The sequence below is a fragment of the Hordeum vulgare genome, chromosome 5H, assembly GCF_904849725.1.
Source record: "Hordeum vulgare subsp. vulgare chromosome 5H, MorexV3_pseudomolecules_assembly, whole genome shotgun sequence".
NCBI lineage: Eukaryota > Viridiplantae > Streptophyta > Magnoliopsida > Poales > Poaceae > Hordeum > Hordeum vulgare.
The window spans coordinates 75,488,078-75,496,422 of record NC_058522.1 but is presented as its reverse complement, the minus strand read 5'-3'; the positions used below and the strand labels follow the sequence as shown (position 1 = coordinate 75,496,422).

The 8,345-nt window shown below is 43.3% G+C and overlaps 1 pseudogene; it reads left to right on the top strand.

The window, feature by feature from the left end:
- The first annotated feature begins 1,431 nt into the window (after positions 1-1,431).
- Positions 1,432-6,093, top strand: LOC123396347 (annotated as a pseudogene).
- Positions 6,094-8,345: the final 2,252 nt, after the last annotated feature.

The window sequence follows — 8,345 nt, the reverse complement described above, 5'->3', positions numbered from 1 at the left end:
CCAAGTCATCCTAGAAATAAGAAGAAATATGATAGGAACCTGCACGCTAGCAACCCTGTTGCTGCTACACCTGAGATTCCAAACGATGTCTCTGTTTCTGATGCCGAGACACAATCTGGTGATGAACATGAGTCTAATGATAATATCGATAGTGATGTTCATGTTGATGCTCAACCTAGCAATGATAAGGATGTGGAGATTGAACCTGTTGATCTTGACAACCCACAGCCTAAGGCTGGGAGATACAATTAGAATGACTTTGCTGCTAGGAAGCATGGTAAAGAAAGGGAACCATGGGTTCAGAAACCCATGCCCTTTCCTCCCAAACCATCCAAGAAAAAGGATGATGAGGATTTTGAGCGCTTTGTTGAAATGATTAGTCGTGTCTTTCTGCAAATGCGTTTGACAGATATGCTCAAAATGTCTCCGTATGCTAAGTACATTAAAGATATTGTGACTAATAAGAGGAGGATACCTGAGGTTGAGATTTCCACCATGCTCGCTAACTACACCTTCAAGGGTGGAACTCCCAAGAAACTAGGTGATCCCGGAGTGCCCACTATACCTTGCTCCATTAAAGGTAACTACGTTAGAACTGCTTTATGCAACCTTGGAGCCGGTGTTAGTGTTATGCCTCTCTCTCTTTATCGTAGACTTGAACTGGATAAGTTGACACCCACTGAAATATCTCTGCAAATGGCCGACAAATCAACTGCTTTGCGAGGATGTGCCTGATGTGGTTGCCAACGTCACTATCTTAATAGACTTTGTTATTCTGGATATTCCCGAGGACGATGCCATGGCGGTCATCCTCGGAAGACCCTTTTTAAACACTGCAGGGGCTGTTATAGATTGCAACAAAGGCAATCACTACTAGGAAAAGGGCTATAGATGATATAGACACTAATGGCGCACCACACAAGTAGTGCGCCACTACTATATAGTAGTGGCTGACCATGTGCAGGTGTGCCATTAGTGTGATGGACACTAATGGCGCACCACACACTCGGTGCGCCACTACTATAACTTTTTTATTTTCTTTGCAAAACTAATAATGGCGCACCGGGGAAGAGTGCGCCATTACTAGTTTAACTAGTAATGGCGCACCACTAACCCAGTGCGCCACTACTATAATTTTGTTTTGCAAAACTACAAATGGCGCACCACCAGCTGTTGCGCCATTAGTAACCACGGTTACTAATGGCGCATTTGTAGGTGGTGCGCCGCTACTTTTTTTTTTTGCAAAACTACTAATGGCGCACCACCAGCTGGTGCGCCATTAGTAACCAGGGTTACTAATGGCACATTTGTAGGTGGTGCGCCACTACTTTTTTTTTTGCAAAACTACCCCTCTTCTCCTAGGGTTCCCCCCGCCCAGATCCGAATCCAATCCAATCCAATCCAATACCGCCCCCTCTCGCCGGCAACGGGATGGAGGGTGTGCCACGGCTGATGCAGGGGGCGGTGAGGGAGATATGGGAGGTGCCGGACGGGCCGGCGACCATCCAGCCGGTGCTGCAGGTGGCGGACCTTCACGCCGTCACCACCAAGAACCACGTCGGCCACCAGTCGGAGCGCTACCGCATGCTGCTCTCCGACGGCATCCACTCCCAGCAGTCCATGCTCGCCACCACCCACAACCACCTCGTCAATACCGGCGCCCTCCGCCTCGGCTCCGTCGTCCACCTCCACGACATCACCTGCAACACCATCTAGACCCGCAGGTCCGCCCGCCTCTCCCCTTCGATTTCTCTCCTCCAACAATGACTGGATCTTGGCCCGCTTCCTTCCTTCAGTTCGATTCGCGGGGGCGCAAAAACCGGGGTACATATTATTATGAATCAAAAGATTTAGGGTTGCTGATGGGATCTTGGTATATACAGATGATAAGCAGCGAGACGGCGGCGCTGACGGCCAAATGCAGGACGAGAGCAGGGACAATAGGTCCCTGGTTGACAATAACACAGCGCAGACGCTGTCGAGCGAGGACATGGAGGCGATGAAGCGGCGAGGGTTCGACCGTGATCCACTGTGTCCTGGTTGAGTAGGATGCTTATTTGTCTGTTCCATGTTTTAATAGGGAGGGCGCGAGCGGCGACGCGATTGTGGAGGCTTTGATAGCTCCACATTTGGAAATAAGACCGTGTTCTCACAGGTTAGCATCAGGCCATCAGTTACTGTCTAGTTTGATTCCTTGCTCGTTCTGTAGGATGATGAGGACTGATTTAGTTCAACCGTTTCGGTTGCAGGAGAAATACAAACTGAAGAAACAAAACAAATATGCACCTAAAGTGCTTTTGCGACGCCCCTCTACCAGAAGGTATCCCGTGCTGCCCTTTTTGCAGCAGGACAAATATCGCATATGTTTTGAAAGTGAATGCTATCAAACTTGTGGTGCTGTACAGTGTGACAATCACATATGTACTGTTTGATTTGAATACAAAGATACATCTTCTGATTTGGTCCTTCTAGTGGATGTGTGGTCCAAAGTAGTGAACCAATATCTCGGAAGTATCTTCTTAGCTGAAGTTTGAAGATTGTTGTAGAGTGTGAATACGTAGGACAAGTAAGAAAGACTTTGTTGCATTATTTGTAATTTCGTTGCCTTCTACTTCCTACGTCAACGTCATGTCTCTATGGTGGTAATCTAGTCTGTTGTGCCTAAACTTACATAGCCCAGATAACCTTACATCACACCAACTTCTACCAGGTAATGTGTTACAACGTACAATTTGGAGGCATTTGAATACACGCTTCCTCTGTGTTTCTTTGAGAGATGTAGGAACATGATGATTATATATGCTATCGTCATTCATTAATACAACCAAATTTGTGCTTCTTAATTCGGAAACAGCATGAAACATATTGAATCGAGAGATAAAGTGGTTAGAGAGCGAAAATAAGAAGATGACTGAAATGAAATGTTGTTTTTGAACTTATAGACTGTGGAATTTCGTTTCCGTTGTTGTTCTTTTGAATATTCGTGTATCCTCTGTTTAATTAGAAAGTGGTGGTATAGGGTGTTCACAACAAGAAATAACTTGTCACTTTATAAAATTCGCAGTGCAAAATAATTTTTTTGGTTGGTTTGGTGGGGCTGGGTAAGTTTTAGTTTTCTCTTAATAGGACATGTCACTTGTCCAGCCTTTGGTTTCAAAGATTACCGAGCGAACTAGATTTAACTTAGCTATGTGGAAAGTTGGTGTGATTTTGAAATAATTCTGTTGTAACTCATATTTGTAAAGTGCTTGGCACTTGAAAATATAATTGCCTTTTTTTATTTGGCTCATTAGACTTAGTGCAAAATTATCTAATATTGTTATTCCCTTTTATGCTACAACATTTGTGAGACGTATTTCAAGAAGTACCGAGCTCGAATAGGGTAATTATTATTTCACTTTCATTACTTGCTAGAGCTAATCTATTGTTGTCCTTATCATCATCATAGTAAATTTTTTGATCTGGTTGCCTAGAAACAACAGAAGTGCATAGCTATAGCACTTAGTTAATGATGTCTTTTCTATGTTCCCCAGGTTTATGCGAGTTGATGCGCTCTCCCTCTTGTTGTCTATGGCAAATGTTGGTGCATGTTCAGATGTGTTTGCCGTTGATATGGTAGGGGGTTTAGTTGTTGGAGCTGTAGCTGAATGCTTAGGAGGTAAATTATGCTTTCTATTGTGACACTGGATATTATTTGGTGTTAACCAATCGAATGGAATTTAGTTTGATTGAGATTGTGCTCCATTTAATATGTTTTGTCAAAAGACACTATTTTAACCTAGCTGGTTGTTGAAAAATCACCCTGATTTCAGTGGAAAGTTGTTACATATCAATCTTTTACTTGGTATATGTGCAATAGAAAATGTTGTGGCATGTAATCACTAATTCTCACAAGTCGCGCTTGTTTCCACCAAACTGCAATATACCTCTATGAATATGAAAGCTATAGACTGATCTGCCACTGCCAGCCCGAGGTGTTTGTAAATATTTGTAAAGCTGTTACATATCAATCTTTTACTTGGTATATTTGAACTACTTATTATGAATCGAAAGATCTAGAGATGTTGAATTTGTAGTGTCCGCTCGTATGAGCTCTGAAACCTGTGCTATTTAGATGAATATGGTACTGCTCATAAAGTGAGGGGAATTTCTTGTTTGATCCCGTGTTATTTAGATGAATCTTTTTAGCTTTTCATGCCTGCTGGTGTGCCAAGAATTAGTCTGCAAGCTGCAATCTCGCTCTTGCACCGTGATTTGACGTGCCGTTGTGTTTTTGCGGGTGTACACTGAACCAATGAAATGCACTTTGCTTTTCAGGTGTTATTAACAAGTACCATTGCTAAGAACGCTAGTTCTTTAAGAAACTACCCTTGCTGTGTTATGATATTATCAGCCCATGGCGTCATGTTTTTAATTCTGCTTGTGTTGTATTTTGTGCCAATGCTGCTAAAGCAAAATTGAACCAATGGAACAGTTTACATCATGTGCTGTCATGATCTGAGTTATAGGACTTGCATAAGTGTTTGGAACCTTGTTTGTTCTTGTGACTGTGATTAAACATGCATATTCTAGATAAAAAAATCACGTGTTGGTTTGAGAATGCTATAACAAATCAAGCTTCATGACATTTCAGCTCATATAGTTTTTTATATTAGAGAGATTCTGCAGTTTAATAGAACACATCGTGAATAATTATGAATTTCCTTTTTTAGGACTATTTTTTTTGATTGTATAGCACATGAGGGAGCATTTAATCTCTTCCGCGAAAACTCCATGCCCGAAAGAAATAATCTATATTGCCTGTGTTAATACAGCCTGATTTATCTCTGTTCTTGCAATAGGTTGTACAATGGATGCATTTCACAATTTGTTGTTCTGTAATAATAAAGCTAGTCTCTCTACTATGCAGGACGCGATTGAAGAATGCCAAAAGCTCTGCGGTGGACATGGTTACCTGAACAAAAGTGGGATCCCTGAACTGTTTGCGGTCTATGTTCCCGCCTCACCTATGAAGGAGACAATGTCGTTTTGCTGTTGCAGGTTAGTGTCGTTTGGCACCTGATCCGCTTTAACCTGTTTTTTGTACCTTGGTTCTCTATTGTCCAGTAGTAGTATAATCACAACCTTGGATCCTTTCTGCAGGTTGCAAGGTTTTTTATGAAGACTGTCTCTCAGGTGGCCACTGGGAACCGACCTGTCGGCACCGTAGCTTACATGGGCAACATACAACACTTGATGCAATGCAAAAGCGATGTAAATACACCTATGTAGCTACATCTTCAGGCAGACTTCTCTTTATAACATAACTTCTGCAACTGCCTGAGACGTTTTGTCTGGAGCTTCTTTTTGGTGAAGCGATTGACCTTGTGATTGATCGTCATACTGATTCATGCATCAATGATTCTCTGCAGCCGAAGACTGGCTCAATCCTGCTACCGTAAAGGAGGTGTTTGAAGCTAGGGCCCTGAGGATGGTCGTGAATTGTGCCCAGAACATCAGCAAGGCGCCAATCCAAGAAGAAGGTTGGTGTTGCCCATAGTCAGTAATTGAAAACATCAAAACAGCTAAAGACTGGCTTAACGTTGGGTGTTTTTTGTAGCATCTCTTAGTGAATTTCTTGGTGCACTCACTGACATGGATGATCTCGTTCCTTTGCAGGTTTCTCTGAGCTCTCACCTGATTTGCTCGAGGATGTTGTGGCTCACGTCCAGCTGATCATTGTGACCAAGTGAGTAGTCGGTCTTAGGCTGGGGTTGATGCATATCTAGTTTCTGGAACAATCCAATCATTCATTTATCTTCCGCCTCCCCCTCCGTGCCATACATTCATTGAGAAGATGCAGGAGGACATCCCTGGCCCTGGGGTGAAGGAGTTGCTCCAGAAGCTGTGCAGCATCTACACGCTCCACCTACTCCACAAGCACCTGGCCGGGGAGAGGGCCACCGCCCACTTCGACGTCGACGCCATGAAGGTCGCATGGGCAGGCTCCCGCCACGCCGTCGAGGTCGCTGACCGCATGGCCAGGTTCGTTGCATCAGACCCCGTAAGCACTGCGGCACACCCCGTAAGCACAAGGGGCCTGCTGTCTACTAAAGTTTTTCTGCAAGCATACTGCATTTGTGGCGTGTCATCAGAATTGAATTGGTAAGGTGCCTATGCAACCAGTGCTCTGTGCAGGATGCTCAATATTACCTTTATTTTTTTGCTGAAATTAATAGTTAAGCATTTTTCTTTTACCAGTGCTGCATGGAAGTTTGGCACTACTGTAATTAAGCAGCATGATATTACTTAAATGTTAGGTTCCAGATGTTACCTGAATCTCTGCAGTGTTGCTATAGCCCCCTTGCATGGAATCTGTGTTCCTATATGTTCTGGTCACATGTTGTGAACCATCCTTGAATATGTATGCATGTTTTTTGTGAAACTACGTTGGATATGTATGCGTGTGTGGACTTTGAACTCATCATCGGTTTGTTATTGTTGTGAACTTGTAATATATTGGATATGTATGCATGACCATTTCATTTGTGAGTTCTTGTTGCATATGTACGCATGCTTTTGTGAAACTATATTGTTGTTGTGATCTATTGGATATGTAATATATTGTTGTTGTTGTTGTTGTGATCTATTGGATATGTAATATATTGTTGTTGTCGTGATATATTGGATATGTAATATATTGTTGTTGCTGCTCATTGAAAAAAAATGTTATTGCGCGCTATAAGCCATGTGTCCCAGGCATCGGCACCCGGTTTATAGGGTATCTCGGGCTGTAAGCCGTGTGTCCGAGGCATTCTCCCAGGCATTGGCTCTCGGTTTATATATAAATCGTGCGTGTCACATTGGCCCTCGTCTTATAAGTTTTTTTCCTGTAGTGTGTGCTCTCTATATTCTGTGCAATAATATGTTTTGTAACTTGTGCAAATATCAGAAAAAAAATAATACCTAATATTCATACTAGTGGCGCACCACTCAGCACTTTAGTGGCGCACTGCAAAAAGCACACTAGTGGCGCATCGTCAACTAGTGCGCCATTAGTAAGCCAGAGCACATGGGTCAATATGGCTCCTGGGAGGCATACTAATGGTGCACCCTGAGATATACTAATGGCGCACTTCCTGGTGCGCCATTAGTATACCAGATACTAATGGTGCACCATGAGCTATACTAATGGCGCACTGCCTGGTGCGCCATTAGTATACCAGATACTAATTGCGCACCATGAGCTATACTAATGGCGCACTGCCTGGTGCGCCATTAGTATAGCAAATACTAATGGCGCACCTGTGGTGCGCCATTAGTAAATAATTCGAATGGCATGATGCTAGTGGCGCACCTGTAGTGCGCCATTAGTAGCCAAAACAGGTGTGCCATTAGCAGGCCTTTTCCTAGTAGTGAATGTCACTTTCCATGTCAACGGTAATGAGCATACGATGCACTTTCCGAAGAAACAATATCAAGTACATTGCATCAATGCTATCGAAAAAATTTCATTGATTCTGATTGAGAGCTTTGAATGCCCTATACCTCCTGTCAAGATGAAGTATGATTTGCTTGTTGGGGAGATACACATCCCCATTGAGGTGACCTATGGACTATTCGAAAATTCTCCGTTGTCTTTTGCGATTCGAAAAGGTTTGTCGAGGAGACTTGATCAACCTCATTGACCGATTTCTTTCGATGACCATGAGATGGATGAATCGAGGAGTCACAAACCTCTGTTCGAAGCTTTCACCTTCGGTTGCTTAGAAGAAAAATGATAGATTTAGTTTAGTTTTCCCTATTTTCTGTTTTAGCGTCCGGTACAAAAGTACCCCGAAAATAAAAGTTCTCCAAACGTCCTAAAAATCAAGTATGATTTTTTCTGGATTTTTTGAAAAATACTGTGACGAAGAGCTACTTTGGGGGCTGCACCAGTGGGCCACAAGTCGTGGAGGCGCGGGCACCCCCCTGGACACGCCTACGAGGCTTGTGGGGCCCACGTGCACCCCCACGACTCATTCTAGCTCCCATCTTCTTCTCCTACCTCCAGAAAAAAATTGTTTCACAGCTCAAACCCGTGTTCTTGCTCTTCTTGCTGGGATTTTCAATCTCCTTGCTCAAAGCACCATTCTCCAAACTGTTTTGGGGAAATTACTCCTTGGTAAGTGACTCCTCCATTGGTCCAATTAGTTTTTGCTCTAGTGCCTTATACTTCACGTATTTTTGCTGCCTTGGTGACCATGTTCTTGAGCTTTGCATGCTAATTTTAGCTGGTCCCAAGTAGTTTTGATGTGTACTATGGCCTCTAGGCACTTGTCGGAGTAGTTGCTACGAGTTGCGTTGGGCCTTGTTAATTTTTCCTT